We start from the raw sequence: 17,021 nt of genomic DNA on the forward strand, positions 1-17,021 counted from the left end.
CAATATGCTCATTCACGTCTGCCTGATATTCCTCCTCGGTCTCTGCTTCATCTCCTCTACCAGTTCAGCACGACCCAGCTCTTCTTCTCTTACCTTCTGTACACGTCCCCTGTTCCTTCTATCAACTTTTCTACATCACGATTACCTTAGTAAAAATCAACTCAAACCTTTATCCAGTCCTATTCACAACCAACTTTCCAACATCTAAATTTCCCCATCAGAGATTCACCTTTACTCTCCTCAGACCCGCTGCCTGCCCTAGAGGGGCCGTTACCAGTCCTGTTGCGCTGCAAATGCTGCAGCAATTGGGGTGACATTGTCAGGTCCTTCTGCTCAATTGTCAGCAACAGCAACCCCCTCCTCCCCACCATCAGAAGGGTTCGGGGCAGGAGATGCTGTTCCTGCTCTGCTCTGCAGGTTATGCAAGCCTGCCTCTGCTACAGCACTTCTGTTTTAACTCTTTCTCACCCTGAATGCAAATCTGCTCCTTGTTGCTTTAAGTCTGCGTTCTTACATACCATGCCTTCGCAGGCAAACAGCAAACACCCTGCCATGCGTCCCGCAGGACTCAGCCGCACCTTCGAGGGGCTACAGGGCTTTGTACAAACTCACCCCAATACTTTAACACTTTCACAGGGTCTAGATAGCAGCGGGAGGGGAGTGAGGGAGGTGGTAAGGGCTGCTGCGGGGGGGGGGGGGGGGGGGGGGGGAGGGGAGGGCGGTGGAGGTATATACGGAGAAGGAGAGGTAGGGATCTCATCCTCACTTCTATTCTTCTTCTTCTTTTCCCCCCTTTGTTTTCTTTTAACGGGAACAAAAGGGCCCTAGTTTCAGACCCTACCCATAAGGAAGCATACTCACTTTCCTCCAGGCAAAAAGGGTCTTTTGAATTCACATATATATTCAAAGCCTGGCATATCCAGTCTTCAGATGCCTCGAAGACTGGTCAGTAGAGGTGGTCGCCCCTAATTTGTTTCCCACCCCAAACTTCCATACAGTAGTGTATCAATCTTACTTTACTCTTACCCTGCCTAGAAGGGTGTTATAAATTGAGACCACAATGGATCATAATCCAATTAAAATTTTATTAATTATAGCAAGTAGAATATGAGCAAAGACAGCGCTGGATGGCAGGGGAGTCTGTGCTCCGCCAACTGCCACCCTGAGCAGTTTAAACAGTCCTTTTTTATACTTTTTACTTTCGTGTTCATGAAGTAGTGGAGGTGTTAACCCTTCACTCATATATCTTTATATGGGGTCGTCTGTCTTGTTTCTGTCTGGCGGTTATCTTCTCTTTTACAAGCGGCATCCTGGACATCTGGCGGTTATCTTATCTTTCACAAGAGGCATCCTGGACATCTGGCGGTTATCTTATCTTTTGTTGCCTAGTCTTTACATTAGGCTTAACATAAATCTTAATAAACAATATCCTAGTCCATAGTTTCTTACAATCCCCCCCCCTTTTTTTTTTTTTTTCCTATTATTTTTTATTAGCCGTTACTTTCATTCTCGGCACTGCGAACAAATCTTTTTCCACAATCCCAACATTTATCATAACACTCACAAGGTAATACCTCACAATTACAATAGGCACAATTTTCACGTGGCATAACGCATTCGCAACAATCTTCATCCTCATTAATAGATACACTCTTATATTTTGCCCTAGACCTCATAGTTAAAATAAGCAATTTAGCTATGTCAAACCGTTCTCTAATAAAGTGTAAAATATAGCGTAATATACAAGGCCCAAATATAAGTCCCAGAATCAACATAATAAGCGGTCCTGCTAAAGCAGACAACAAAGTAGTTAGCCAAGGTGAAACATTAAACCAGTTTTCATACCATGACCTGCCCGCCTCACGAATCTTCTTACGTTGATCTAACCTTTTCCGGAGTTCAGACATGGTGTCCTGGACTACTCCCGTATGGTCAGCAAAAGAACAACATTCCTCATTGAGAGCTACACATAACCCTCCTTCCGTTAAGAACAGTAGATCTAATCCTCTTCTATTTTGCAGCACTACTTCTGATAAAGACTTTACTGAATTGGCTAAATTTTGGATAGATTGTTCTATTTTTGCTAAATCCTCATCTACAGCCATCTGCAAATTTTGTAATTCCTGACCTTTTACTAGGGAGGCTATGCCTGTACCTGCTCCAACTCCGCCCGCTATCAGCAGTGTAGCTAGGGTTACCACTGTAACTGGCTCTCGTCTTTGTCTATCCAGGTCTCCTTCAAAGTGGCGTAACACCTCCTCAGAGGTGTGATAAATCAGACGAGGAACAATAATCACCTGTACACAAAACTGAGATTGATTAAACACGTTTAGGGATAGGCAAGGCGTTACTTCGATGTCTGAACAAACCCATTTAGCTCCTGGTGTCGGGATAGCCCATTTGTCATTTTGATTCTTATGTTTCTTTATGTTAGATTTAGTGATTGTTTGATTACACAAAGGCTGATATTTTTCGGGCACTGTACCTATACATTTTCCTTGACCTGTTACCAATTGAATAGTAATTCCTTGCGTATGGTTCTTCTGGTCATCCCATGGACATCCTTGTGGGTTTGAACCACTAGACCATTGAATCCTACCTGGTATTCCGATTGCCTCAAAATATGGTGGTCTAACATTGTAACATAACCAGCATTCCTTAGTTAAATTTGGTTTGCTTTCATTAAGGGTACGATAAGAGGCTTGCATTAAATCCCATAAGGGGTCTTTGGATTCTGACACTCCTGAATCCCTAACTAAAGAGGACTCAGTCACCGTGTCATTAGTTGTCCTATCTGTTACTGATAGGGAATTTGGACGAGTGGTTGTAACACTTGTGGGGACAATCTTTTTCTTAGGGAAAGTGGGTGAATTCAATACTTTATTCGGCCCAACAGGGAGTGAATCATGTGGTATTTTAATTTTTCTTATGAGAAAATGCCCTCCCCAATCTTTAGGAATTCCTGCATAGACACGTATTCCCCATGTTCGTCCTACTAACCATTCGTCTTCTAGGGGATGCAATACTTGAAATTTGATGCGGGTACAGACTTTCTTGTTACGTGGAGCTACATAATCCACGTCACGCAGACCTGTAAGATCTACACCTGTTTGTTCAGGTACACATCCGTTAGGAGTCCAGGTTGCTTTTATATATTTATCAGGAGCCTTTACTGTCCAGCCCGAGGCTATTGTCTCACATCCCCAATAACCACAATAATAGTGTCCGGGATAATGACAGTAAGGCTGTCCAGAGGCCGGGCATAAATAAAATGGAGGTCCTTTTTCACAAGGTATTGGTACTAAATCACAAAGTTTCACTACGAATTCAGGTGGCCCTGGGTTGCTAAAAGTGGCTATTGTTTTCGTTCCTTCCCAAGATATTAGTTCCCACTTAAATGGTTCATGTGGGTTTCCCCCTTTTGCTTTGGTTATTATCAGTAACAAAACTAACAGTATACCAGGAAAAAGGGTGTCTATCAATTTTGCCAATTTAAGTATATTTTTACCAGTCCTGGGGAAGTTCGGCCATTGTTGCTTTAGTGTCCCATTGTTCTGGTTCTTTTCTCCACAGTTTGTTCCTCCTCTGCCTTGCCCGTCGACTCGGTTGCTTCGAGCCACGGGGTGTATCATCTTCTCGGCAGCAAGGGAATTCTTCAGGAGAACAGCTGCTTCAGGCTTTCTGCCTGTTTATATAGGCTTCCCACTTTGCAGCTTTAACTAATGGGGCAAAGCAAAACACGGTTAGTACTTCCCTTCTGCATTTTATAGCCAAGATTTCAGCTATAAAGGGGGACTGGTTCGTTGGAGTGGTAACAATAATATTGAGGGTTTATTCCTTTAGCAAAAATTTCCCACCACTCTTGGGATTCCCGAATAAATTTTTTTTAATTTTTTTTTTTCAGACTCTAATTGTTTTAGTCTCCACTCAGTGAGAGTTCTTTGAATTTTTCCAACACTGTGTGCAAACTCCTGCCGGAGGGTATCCGAATTCACAGTGTGTCCATCATTTATCCTGGCATACCTTACATTTAAAATAAGCAAATGGATAACAATTGCAGTTCAAATTATTACACCTAATTCGTATATCCAAAATGCATATATCATGTGGCTGCATGAGCTTAGCAATTACACTTCTTACATTTCCATATATAATAGATAAAAAGCGAGATAACTATAGCAAATGTAAACAACAATACACACTTTATACCAAAAGGTAATGCGTCAAAATAATCAAGTAAAATCTCTATCATAACTTTATCTTCTCAATGTTATCTTGGTGTCACCTGGTGTACTGATTACTTTCCAGTGGGGTCTCGTCACTGGGCCTTTAATGCGACTGGCATGAGTCCATCCACGCTCAGCAGTCCGGACAGCTGTTTCTGTTGTAAGCAAAACAAGATAAGGTCCCTCCCAATTGGGTTTTAGGGTTTCTTCTTTCCACGTTTTAACCAATACCCAGTCCCCAGGTTTAAGATTATGAATTTTTAAGTCCAACGGGGGTCGTTGCACAATCAGTCCGCGTTCCCAAAGCTTGTTACGATGTTCTGCTAATTGTAAAACATATTCATTAATTGCACGGTCTCGAATTAAAATATTTGTTTGTGGGCTTTCAATTCTATAGGGCATTCCATACACCATTTCGAATGCTGATATTCCCACATCCGCTCGGGGTCTAGTTCTGAGAATTAATAGTGCCATGGGTAGGCACTTAATCCATGATAATTTGGTTTCTATCATTAATTTAGTTAGAATAGTTTTGATTTCCCCATTCATCCTTTCAACTTTTCCCGAACTTTGTGGATGCCATGGCGTATGGTATTCCCACTTAATACCCAAGCTTTCTGTTAGATCTTTAACAATTTTTGACACAAAGTGTGTTCCTCTGTCTGAGTCGATTACTTCAGGTACTCCATATCGAGGTATAATGTGTTCAAGTAACACTTTAGTAACTTGGTTAGCAGTTGCCTTGGAGGTAGGAAAAGCCTCAACATAATGTGTTAAATGATCTACCAGTACTAAGAGATATTTGTAACGCCCTACCCTAGGTAATTCAGTAAAATCCACCTGCATGTGTGAAAAGGGTCTGTATGCTGGGGAACGTCCTCCAAGAGGTTTTTGCCTCATGTTGTTTCGGTTTACTTTTTGACAAGTCTCACAGGCTGCTGTAACTGCTTTTGCTACATTATATACACCTATACAGGCAAACAGTTGATTAAAATGATCAACTAACGCCTGGGTTCCCCAGTGTGTTTTACTGTGTATTTTTGAAAATATTTCGAGTGCTATGCCCCCTTTGGTAAAACTTCTCTCCCATCTGGCAATATGTACTTACCATCCTGTTCCTTAGCTCCCATTTGTTCTAGTTTTTCCTTTTCTGCAGACTCAAACCTCAAATTTTTACTAACAGGTATTTGTTGTATAGTTAAAATCGTACTATAATTGCCTGCCACTCGTTTTGCTTCTGTATCAGCTGCATTATTTCCCCTAACTTGGTAACTTGTACCTCGCTGGTGTCCCTTTATATGTACAACTGCTATTTTATTCGGCATTTTTAATGGCCCCAGAACTCACCGAATTAATTCTGGGTGTATCAGTTCTTTTCCCTGTGAGTTAACGAATCCTCTTTCCTCCCATATTTTCCCAAAAGTGTGTACTACTCCGAACGCATAGCGTGAGTCTGTATATATAGTTCCATCCTTTCCCTTCAGTGACACTAATGCTTTCCACAATGCATACAGCTCACAGGCTTGAGCCGACCAGCTGGCACTTAGGGGGCCCGATTCTATCGTCTTAAATTCTCCTTTCTCTAACTTAATGATGGCATATCCAGACAATCGTTTACCTTCCACTATTCGTGATGACCCATCTATAAATAGTACTTCTCCACATTGTAGTTCTTCTTCTTCTAAGTCTGGTCTAATGCGTGTCTGTTGTTCAATTGTTTGAAGACAATTATGTACTAACTCAGTACTTTCCCCTGGGTATAAAAATTCTGCAGGGTTAACCGCTTCGATAGTCCTTAGGGATAGTTTTGGAGATTCTATGAGTATTCCCTCATACTTTAGCAGTCAGCTATCTGTAAGCCATTTTTCTGCTTTTTGTTGAAGCACCCCCCTTATATTATGAGGTGCATATAGGACAACTTCTCCATTAAAGGTAATACGATTTGTTTCTTCAAGTAATAAGGCAGCAGCAACAATAATTTGTAAACAACTCGGCCAACCCCTGCTCACAGGGTCCAACAGCTTTGATAAGTATGCCACCGGTTTCTTTTGTCCGGCCCATTCCTGAGTTAATACTCCGAATGCCGTTCCTTCATGTATGTTAACGAATAAATGGAATGGCCGCTTTAAATCTGGGAGGCTTAAAACCGGTGCTTGACTTAGCTCCCTTTTGAGACTGGCAAACTGCTCTTGATCCTGAGGGGTCCACTTGGGTATTTTGTCTTTAGACAGTTGTTCATATAAGAATTTAATTTTAAAGCTGTAGTTCTCTATCCATTGCCTACAATACCCAAATAGCCCTAATGCCTGCCGAATTTGCCTCTTAGTGACAGGCATAGGTAATTCCAGAATTCCTTTAATGCGCTCTGGATCCAATATCTTCTTGCCGTTAAACAAATAATGCCCCAAATATTTCACTTTTTCCTCCACAAATTGTAACTTTTCTTGTGATACCCGTAGGCCCTTTTGTGCAAGAAAGTTTAGGAGTCGAATGCTTTCTTTTCTTACATCCTCCTTATTATTTCCTGCTATAAGCAGATCATCTACATACTGTAACAGCACGTTTCCCGTTTGTACCTGGTATTCTTTTAAGAGCTCTTCCAGGGCCTGTCCAAACAGATTAGGGGACTCAGTGAACCCTTGGGGGAGCACGGTCCATCTCAATTGCTGTTTACGGCCTGTCTCTACATCTTCCCATTCAAAGGCAAAATAATCACGGCATTCTTCTGCCAGTGGACAGGCCCAAAAGGCATCCTTTAAATCAGCCACACTATACCAGGAGTTATGGGGTCCTAGCTTGCTTAGCAGTGTGTATGGATTTGCTACTACAGGGAACTGGGTGATAGTTCGTTTGTTTATTTCCCTTAAATCATGTACGAGCCGATATTTCCCATTTGGTTTCTTTACAGGCAGAATGGGAGTGTTAAAGGGTGACATACAAGGCTCTAAGATTCCGTGTGCTAACAATCGATCAGTTTCTGGTTTTAATCCCCTCCGTCCTTCTAGGGATATGGGATATTGCTTTACCCTCACAGGTATGTGGGGTTCGGAAATTTGGATTTTAATCGGTGGGATTTCCAGTCTACTAATTGTGTCCGGAGAGTACAGACATCGGGGTTAATTTGTTTTTGATCATCCACGGTCAAAGGATAAGCAGACACTGTTAGCTCTTGATTTTTCACTTTAATTTCTAATTGCAATTCAACAATTAAATCTCGTCCTAACAGATTAAATTCTGCTTCAGGGACGAGCAAGAGTTCACCCATTCCAAATTTATTTTCAGTTTCGAATACCACATTTTTGATTTTGCTTACTTTAAAGGGTTCTCCTTTTGCCCCAATTACTTGTACTTTTTCAGGGGAAACTTTACATCCCTCAGGTATTTGCTTAATAGTTGATTTCTCAGCCCCAGTGTCTACTAAAAAGGTGAACTCTTGTTTATGGGGACCTATTTTTAATTTTATCAAGGGCTCATGATGACTCCGGTCCCCTAAAATATAAAGCCCCTGACTCTCCTATTCCGTTTTCAGTATTTCCTCATCCCTGATCCTTTCTCTGCAGTTCTTTTTTATATGTCCCTTCTTTCCACAGTAGAAACAACATCTCTGTTCCTTCTTTACTACTACGTTCCCTTGTTTCGTTCCAGCAGATCTGTGTTCACCAGTCCGCCCTTTGCGATCCTCTCTGACCGCTGCTACCATCATTTTTACTTGTCGCTTGCTGCTCTCTTCTTCCCGCCTTACATAGACTTTCTGAGCTTCCCTCAATAATTCATCCAACCCTCTATTCTGCCAGTCTTCTAACTTTTCAATCTTCTTTCTGATATCTTCCCATGATTTTGCCACAAACTGAGTTTTGAGGAGCGCTTGCCCTAAAGGGTCGTCTGGATTTACCCCAGAGTACAGCTGAAGGGCTTTCCTCAGTCGTTCCAGCCACTCAGTGGGGCTCTCATCTTTCTTTTGCATTTCCTTAAATGCTTTATTGATATTCTGGCCACGGGGTACTGCTTCTCTAATCCCCTGAATTACTATAGTTCTCAGGTCCTGCATATGAGTTCTATGCACCGGATCCTGATTATCCCAATTAGGTCTTTGGAGTGGCCATTTAATATCTGCTTGGGGCCCCTGGGCATGCTGAGCATCCCACAGTCTCATTCCTGCTCGTCTAATCATATCTCTTTCCTCGGTAGTAAATAATTGACCAAGGATAGATTGCATCTCATCCCAAGTATAAAGATTTGGTCCCAAAAATTGATTTAATCTTTCTGCCACTCCGAGTGGGTCCTCAATTAAGTTTCCCATCTCGGTTCTTTTAAAATCTCGTAGGTCAGCCGAGTTTAGGGGTACAGAAATACATCCGATCACAGGTTGAGGTCCCCCCATGGGTATTTCCCTTAGGGGGTACATCTGAGCTGCCCCTTTTTGACTTCTAGTTACGCGTCTAGGAAGAGGGGAAGACCCTTGTTCCGACTCTGGTGGGGGAGTGGGCGCTCTGGGGACCTCTGCAGGAGCAGGAGGAGGAATGTAAGGAGGGGGGGTTAGAAGGGTTTCGTCTAACTCTTCCTTCTTTTTCTTTTGTTTAGTTTTTATTTCATTCAGCGGGTAAAGTCTAGCTCCCGGTCTTTCTAGCCACACTTCCGCATATTGACTCTCCTCCGGGTTAAGGGGTTTTTTTATTATTAACCCAGAAGTTTAATTGCTGTCTTACCCAATCTTCTTCTGACCCATAGACTGGCCAAAAGACATTTTTAGAAATCTTCTTCCCTCCCCATATCTTAGTACAATATTCTATCATTTTCTGCTTATCTTTCCCTAGGGTTCCAGGGAAATATCTCCAATTGTCTAAGATATATGCCAGAGGGGTATTCTTAGGTACAGTGGGTACCCTTCCCATGGGAGTCGAAGGCTTGCTGCCCTTCGCCCCCATCTTCTGGAATATCCACAAACATACACTCACTCGCTCCCCTTGTTCCTGGCCCAGTCCCTCGCGGGAGATGGGAGACGCAGTACTTAAGAGTCCACACTCGCTTGGTTCAGTATATCGAACCTCTCACTCGTTATATCCCAGGAGACCCAATCCCGCCCGAACGGCAAAACCCGCGAACAAATTCGCAATATACTTACGCGTCCTGCGTCTTCGTCCGGACTCCCGTGCACAGAATTTTATGGGATTTTACCGGTCCTTTTTTCTTTCTTTGGCTCAATATCCTAGAATTTAGGTTCGTCAGTAAGGTTGGAGTAAGCTGTTGGTCGCGGGGCCGCGAAATGTCGCGGGGCGCCTCCCCGGAGGACCAAAGCCCACTGTTCCTTATCCGAGTCACGGCACCAGAAATTGTTATAAATTGAGACCACAATTGATCATAATCCAATTAAAATTTTATTAATTATAGCAAGTAGAATATGAGCAAAGACAGCGCTGGACGGCAGGGGAGTCTGCGCTCCGCCAACTGCCACCCTGAGCAGTTCAAACAGTCCTTTTTTATACTTTTTACTTTCGTGTTCATGAAGTAGTGGAGGTGTTGACCCTTCACTCATATATCTTTATATGGGGTCGTCTGTCTTGTTTCTGTCTGGCGGTTATCTTATCTTTCACAAGAGGCATCCTGGACATCTGGCAGTTATCTTATCTTTTGTTGCCTAATCTTTACATTAGGCTTAACATAAATCTTAATAAACAATATCCTAGTCCATAGTTTCTTACAGAATGGCACACAACGTATAGTCTAAAGCAGTAAGCATAATGCCTTCAAAGACACCATGTACTCCCAGAGGAGCACAATGTCACTTTCCCGACTCACAAGGGAGAAAATGAATTGTGGCAGCTGAACATCCAGCCTTCAGAAAAAGACAGAATGCAGCACCAGCCTGCGGACGGGGCTGGCTGACCGGTGGGACGCGTGCTGCTCTCTGTACACGAGAACAGCCAGCTCTCCCCAGCCAGCTGCGTGCAGCTGTGCAACACAGGAGAAAACCAGAAGCACTCCAGAGATGAAAACAGCAAATGGATGAAAATTTGTGATCCTATCCCAAAAAATCTGAGTAGGTAAGGCATACTTCAAGGACAAAACTCCATGCTTTTGCTTCATTGAGAACTCACAGTTACTTCATCTCCCCTCCTCGGGCTTCTGCTCAGCGTTTCCAGCAGTATCAGAGGGCTCATTCTGCAGCTGCCGAACCTGGGACAACTCCTCCGCCCAACGTGGGTTATTCACTGACTGTCAAGTTCCACCACCGAACGAGCTCGTCTGAAAAAGCCCGAACAGCAAAACCCTTGAACCGTCGATGCCCTGCCTGGCAGCCACCCTGACAGCTGCAGCTGCATTTTACCCGAAAGAAGCCTCCTGCAGCACGTGCGCTCCCGTGAGGGGCCCGTTCTCTCTAATCCCCCCCGGAGCAGTTTCCCCCGTGCCCGGCCGACCCCCCCTGCCGCGGGGGCTCCGCAGGCGCCGCTCCCTGCCCGCACCGGGGCTACCGGCACCCGCGCCAAGGCAGCGCCCGGCGCACCGGGCCCGGCTGAGCCGTCACGGCAGGGCCGGGGGCGGGGGGGCTGCGGCCCGGCTGCGGGGGAGGGGCTGGGGCGGGGGGCAGCTGCGCGGGGCGAGCGGGGCCGCGGCAGGCTCGGGGGGGCTCTGGGGAGGCGCCAGCCGCCGCCCCCCCCGGCTCTCGGGACCCCCGGGCCGCCCCCCCGGGGGCGCGGCGGAAGGAGCCCCCCCCTCGGGCCCGCTCGCCCCCCCCCCCCGCCGGGCTCGCCCCCCGCAGCAAAGCGCCCCCCGCGCCGCGCCGGCAGCCCGGGCCCCGCCGCTCCGGCCCGCAGCGCCGCCAGCCCCCGGCACGGCCCGGGCAGCGCGGCCGCAGCCGAGTGCCGGCAGCCGGCACCGCCCGGCGCTCCCGGCACAGCGCGGCCGCCCCCCGGCAGCGCAGCCCCCGGCCCCCCGCGCAGCCCCGCGCCCCCCAGCGCGGCTCCGGCCCCGCTCCCCGCCCCGGCCCGGGCCCCGCCGCCCCCCGGCGCTCTCCCCCGCGCCCGCCGCTCGCCGCCCCGGCCCCCGCTCACCTGCCCCGGCGCGGCCGCGGCCCGGCGGCGCTCAGCGGCCGCTCCGCTCCCCGCCCCGGCCCCGCCGCCGCCGGCACAGCCGCCCCGCTGCCCGCCCCGGGGTCCCCCCGCCCCCGGGTCCCCCCGCCCCGGCCCTCAGCCGGAGCCCCGCGGGGAAAGGGGCCCTGGCCCGACCCCTCCCCCGGGCTCCCTCGCAGCCCCTCGCCCGGCGCCGGGGGGGCGGCGGGGGGTTACTCGGGGCACGGGGAGCGAGCCCCGGGAGCGAGCCCGCTGCGGGGCTGGGGGCCCCCGCGCCCCCCCTGCCCCGGGACGCCTCGGCCGGCGTTCCCCGAGCCGCGCTCGCCGTTCCGGGGGGCTCTGCGACGCTCCCCTCCGTGCCCGCGCTGGGACGGGCTCCCCAGGGCACGGACGCCCCCCGCCCCAGACCCGCCCCCCCCCCCCCCCCCCCCCCCCGGCATGTGGGCACGTGAAGGAGACCCCAGCGGGGCGCGGAGGGGCTGGGGCAGGTGCGGGGCGGGTGCGGGGCAGGGGGCAGCTGAGCTGAAGGGGGAGCCGGGAGCCAGGTGAACTCCTGAAATCCCCGTGGGGCCGCGGGACAAGGTGGCACCGTCATCTCAATCCAGGCTCACCGACCCGAAAAGGGGGGTGTCCTAATACCTGCTGGTCATGCAGGAGGTATTGAGGATGCCTTTTCAGGGTGGCCCGAAGCACGCGCTTGCCAAACCAACAAAGCTAAAGAAGTAACCAAAGTACTATTACAAGAAAGAGTACAGAGATTTGGGGTTCCAGCAGTAATCTCATCAGATTGGGGGCCACACTTCATTGAAAAAGTCATTCTGCAAGTTATTAAATTTTTAGGAATAGACTGGCAGTTACACACCCCATATAATCCACAAGCAAGTGGTCAAGTGGAAAATGAACCACCTAATTAAGCCGCAAATTGTAAAACCTGGACAGGAGGCTGGTTTATCTTGGCCTCAGTCATTGCCTCTGATGCGCCTGAGAATTAGAACCAAGCCCAGAGCTAAAGAAGGGCTAAGCTCTTTTGAGATATTGTATAGGAGACCTTATATTATACAAACAGGAGCAGAGCGTCAGCCCGAGTTGAGAATGAAGTACTTACTGATTATGGAAGAAGCATGCAGAAACAGCTTCGAGACATAGTTTTAGGAACTGGAGCTCCAGGTCTTGATGGACCTGTGCATAACACGGAGCCACGAGATTATGTATGTGTCAGACCTCTTTCAGGTTCACCTCTGGAACAGAAGTGGGAAGGCCCTTTCCAAATACTGCTTACATCCCATACCGCAGTCAGAGTTAAGGAACAAGCATCCTGGATCCACCACACCAGAGCGAAGGCAGCCCCTAAGTCACAATGGAAATCAACACCTACCAGACCTCTGCGGCTTCGGATCCAACAAAAAGACCATTGATTGTTTGTATATTAACAATGTTCTGTACAGTAGGAACTCATTCTTGGGACCAGAATCTGTTTGTACAATTAACCCATAATGTAACGAATGCTTTGAATCTGGCAGATTGCTGGGTATGTTCAGCATTTTCCAGAGGTAGTACAGAATTTCCATTATATGGTGTAATGGTATCACAGGCAAATTGGAGCTGGCCATTTAATCATAAAGGATTTGGTTGTTACAAATCTCCAAATAGTACAGCAGGACCCTGATATGAAGTACAGAAATCAGGAAATTCTACGATAATTAGAGGGAATGATGGGAATGAATGCTCCACTGACAGGATGGCTCAATTTAAACTATACTGCTCTGAATTAGAGTGTATGTGGCCTGCCAATTCTAACACCAACTAATACAAAAGGAAAATACAGTATTACCCCAAAGTGTGGGAAAGTGCATCTAGATATGCTCGCTAATCAGACCTATAGTTGCTTACATCAAGGATTATGGTGGTTATGTGGAGATGGCAGGGCCAGGAAAAGACTACCTAACTGACGGCAAGGTGAGTCTGGGGTAGGATACCAGTTCCCCAAGGCAGGATATTTAATCATTCGCGTCCTCCACCGGGTGTTTTGAGATCCCCATGGAAATTGGTTAAATGAGGAACTAATAACCCCCTGATGACCCAAAAGCCCCTCAGTATTCCATAGTTTTGCGAGATGGCATCTTCCTTCATTAGGGGTGAGTTAGAAAAAGCAACAATAAATATTTCTGCCACAATAGAACAAATGGAAAAACTCACCATAGGCGCTGTACAGGGAGTCCAACAAAATTTCTTCATTAAGAAATGTAGTACTTCAAAACTGAATGGGTCTGAACAGACTTTTAGCAAAAGAAAGAGGATTGTGTATGGTTATTAATCAAACTTGCTGTGTCTATGTTAACCAAGAAAAACGTATTGAAACGGATTTGCAACAAAATTGGATAACCCCCAAAATACTACATCAAGTATCCCTAGATGACACTTCCCTTGGATTTTCTGACCTCTGGGAAAAGTTTACTTCTTGCCTACCTCATTTTATGAGGCTGAAGCAGCCCTTTGTTGTAGTTATCATAATTATTGTATTAGAATTATTGATTTGTATTACGTTACGATGCTTTCTGTGCATGTGAAAAAAAAATAACGATAGCAGTTATGAAGAATGGAAGAAACAAGGGCTAAGACAAAGGCTAGAAGATGGGAAATATTTTACCAGAATCCATACTAAGAATGGTATTGTTTAAGCAAAAGAATTTGCTAAGGGAAAAGAAAAGGGGGGGACTTGATGCGAGACAGCGCGGTGCCCCCCGAAAGCCGGGCTGCAGGCAGGAGCCGCCCCGGGGCCAGCAGCCACCGGCAGGCGGGCAGGAGCCTCCCTGCCTGCAGAGAAGGGCTGGGGCTCGCCCGCTCAGCGCCTCGGGGGGCAGCCAGGGCAGGGGGAGCTGAGCCCCACCGGCCTGTGAATACGGAGCCTCTGGCAGGGGCCTGCGAGCTGCTGGAAGAAAACGGGCTGCTGAAGGGGTAAGGCTCAAGGACACCGGGGTACAATCACTGTGGTGGGGGAGATCCCGACCTCCTACTCAAATGGCCCCCCGAAGAGAGTGAACCCCCCCGCCCGGGGAGCATGGGGAGGAAATTTAAAATGAACTCTACCTTTAAACTTCAGCGAGAAGGCAACTAACCGATAATTAGCTCGTAGGTGTAGGCTTTGGGCAGAACTAACCAACTTCACCGTGTAAATATGTGAGTAAAACTACGTGTGCAAGTCAGGAGGAGCGACCCCCCTTGCACCCAGCACCGCAATAAACACACCCGCTTTATAACTTACCCTGGGTTACGGAGTTTAATTCCGCACGTCAGACAGAATAAGCAGCCTTTTTACTAAGCAATTAGTTCTTCACCTACCATTTCCCCAGCCACTCTCTCACCTGAATGCACTCAAACATCGACCTGCAGTAAAACTCTCCTGCAGAGCCTCTGTGCCTGCTCTGCAGCCTCAGGATTTCAGGCAGGGAGAGCAGTTTGCTGCTGCTCCTCTCCTGCCCCTCCAGATGCCTTTGCTCCTGTGCTCACTGCCTGCTGCCCGGGGGGGATGGGGGCGGGGGCGGGGGGGTGGTGATGGCTCACTCCCACCCATTGCCCTGCAGGACAGCGACATCCACCGCATTACAGACAGGGTCGGCCCGGCAAGTCTCTGCCTCCTCCCTGTATTGCTTTCCTGATCCTGCTTCCCACCTCAGCCGTAGGGCCACGAGGCACCAGCCTGGAGCAGGGGTACCCAGCCAGGCCTGGGGGAAGGGGTGCATCTCAGAGGCAGAGGGGCCCTAATCGCCCCGTTTGCAGTGAGGAAGTAGCTTGTGCAAGTGAGTCCACATCACAGAGCAAAATCCTGCCACAGGACCTGGGCTACCCAGGAGCACACAGCTAAAATGTACGGAGAGTGGGATACTGCACTGCCTGGTCCTACTCCCACCTCACACAGTGCCCGCCTCAGGAGCCCTCAGTGGGGAATTCCCCTGTTTTCTCGCAATACCCAGTATCCCCATCATCACCTCCACTCCAGCCAGTTCACACCCCCATGCCCCTTCGATGGGTGTGCAATTGCATCCGCAGCCCAGCAGCAGCACAGTGAAGCGGTGCAGTACCCAGGTGGGTGGATGCCCCCTCCGTGGGGCAGATCCGTCACACAGCTACAGCACGAGGTAGAGCACAGCACTCCCACTGTGCCCGGTGAACAGGCATGTCAGTACTCATTTCTGGATTTGCTGATCTTTTTAATGCACTCTGTAGCCCAAGGCCTTATTTATCACCCATGCTATCCTCTGCACTGACAGCAGTGCTGATCTTCCTCGCAGGCTGTTGTTTTCTCATCTCACCCCTGACATCAGAGTGCATCAGAAATAACAATTTTTTCCTCTGTGGCCTCTTAATGTGAGGGCAGTTCCCTGGCATCCCTGCCTAACAGCTAGGCACTGAGGCACAGGGAAATAACAAGCATTCCTTAGATCCTGGGCCAGGTGAGCCGTGGGTTTTGCTGGCAGACCCGAAGTGCACAGTGCAGTGAGTATCTGGCTCTGCAGCCACAGCAGCGGAGCACTGAGCACCAAGAGGTGCTGTGCCAGTGGAAAATGAGGGACGCACCCTGGCACGGCGGTGGAGAGACTGGATGAAATGATCTTCCTGTAGGCCCTGTGTAGCCTCCGCCGGCAACATTCAGTTACCCAGAGTGATTTAAAGAGTCAGTCACCAATATTCGAGTGAGCGGAGGAGGTTATCTTTATTCACCAGCGCTGGGTGCATGGGGGATCCCTCCACCAAAGTCATGCACACCGAGGGGATTTTTCAGTCCCCTCTTTATACAAGCAACTCAGACCTATTCATTAACTTTCCAGGAAATTGTTTACATATTCATTACAATGCCAGGAACTCGTTTACACATCTCACTAAACTAGTGACCATGATTTAAGTCCTTGTCTTTGCCACCTTTCATAAACAACAGGAACTTAGGACCAGATAGCCTTTTTAAAGATGACAAATCCAAGGACTTCGCAATTAGTACATCCCTCATGTTAGCAATAAGGGTCCTTGCATGTTTCCCAACTTTTAGATAAACATAAGTACATCATCCTATGATAAGTGGTGCATCATTCATCATTCAGCATTTCGTTGTCAATGCAGTTTCATCTGCGCATCCCATAACAAGTCTGTGTCCTGGTAAAACACACAGATTTACATTGGTTGTAGAACTACTACACAGTGCGTTTTATTTCAGTTTTTATGCCAATATCCCCCACAGCCCTGCTGACCAAGGGATATTGTTTTACCTGAACTAGGCAGGCCTCCTGCTTATCATTTTTACTGTAACAGGTAAAGCATTTTTTGCCTTACCTGGAATTTACTCCCGGATATACCTGGTTAAAGATTTCTTTTACTTCAGGGAGATCCTCTTTTCCACTTTTCTGTTGAATCAAAGATAAGCTCAAGATTTCAATTAATTGATTATTTTTAAATTTTGGTTTCATTTCTCCTTCTTTAAACATCTAGATGTTCTAATAAATCTCATCCCAACAAAGATTTTGGTGAATTTGGCATTCTTGTTTGTTTTCTTAGTTTGTACTTTAAAGGTTTCAGGATGTTTTCCTGGTGGCCAGCAGCCCCCACAACTGTAACAAATTCTGTTCACTGAAGTTTAACACCAAGTAAGTTGGTTTTGTATTCACTAAAAATTCCACCTCATTTTTCCTAGTCCCTAGTTCACCAGAACCCCTGGCTGGTTCTTTAGCTCAGGGCAATC

At 47.6% G+C, this 17,021-nt stretch overlaps 1 long non-coding RNA gene across 1 annotated transcript; it reads right to left on the bottom strand.

The window, feature by feature from the left end:
- Positions 1 to 2,853: 2,853 nt before the first annotated feature.
- On the bottom strand, positions 2,854 to 5,577 carry LOC121081932. Its single transcript, XR_005825844.1, has 2 exons — positions 5,335 to 5,577; positions 2,854 to 4,381 (listed from the first exon to the last, which is right to left on the bottom strand). It is a non-coding gene; the product is annotated as an uncharacterized LOC121081932 (long non-coding RNA).
- Between the last annotated feature and the right edge of the window lie 11,444 nt (positions 5,578 to 17,021).

The sequence above is a fragment of the Falco naumanni genome (genome assembly GCF_017639655.2).
Source record: "Falco naumanni isolate bFalNau1 chromosome 21 unlocalized genomic scaffold, bFalNau1.pat SUPER_21_unloc_1, whole genome shotgun sequence".
In the NCBI taxonomy this organism is placed as follows: Eukaryota; Metazoa; Chordata; class Aves; order Falconiformes; family Falconidae; genus Falco; species Falco naumanni.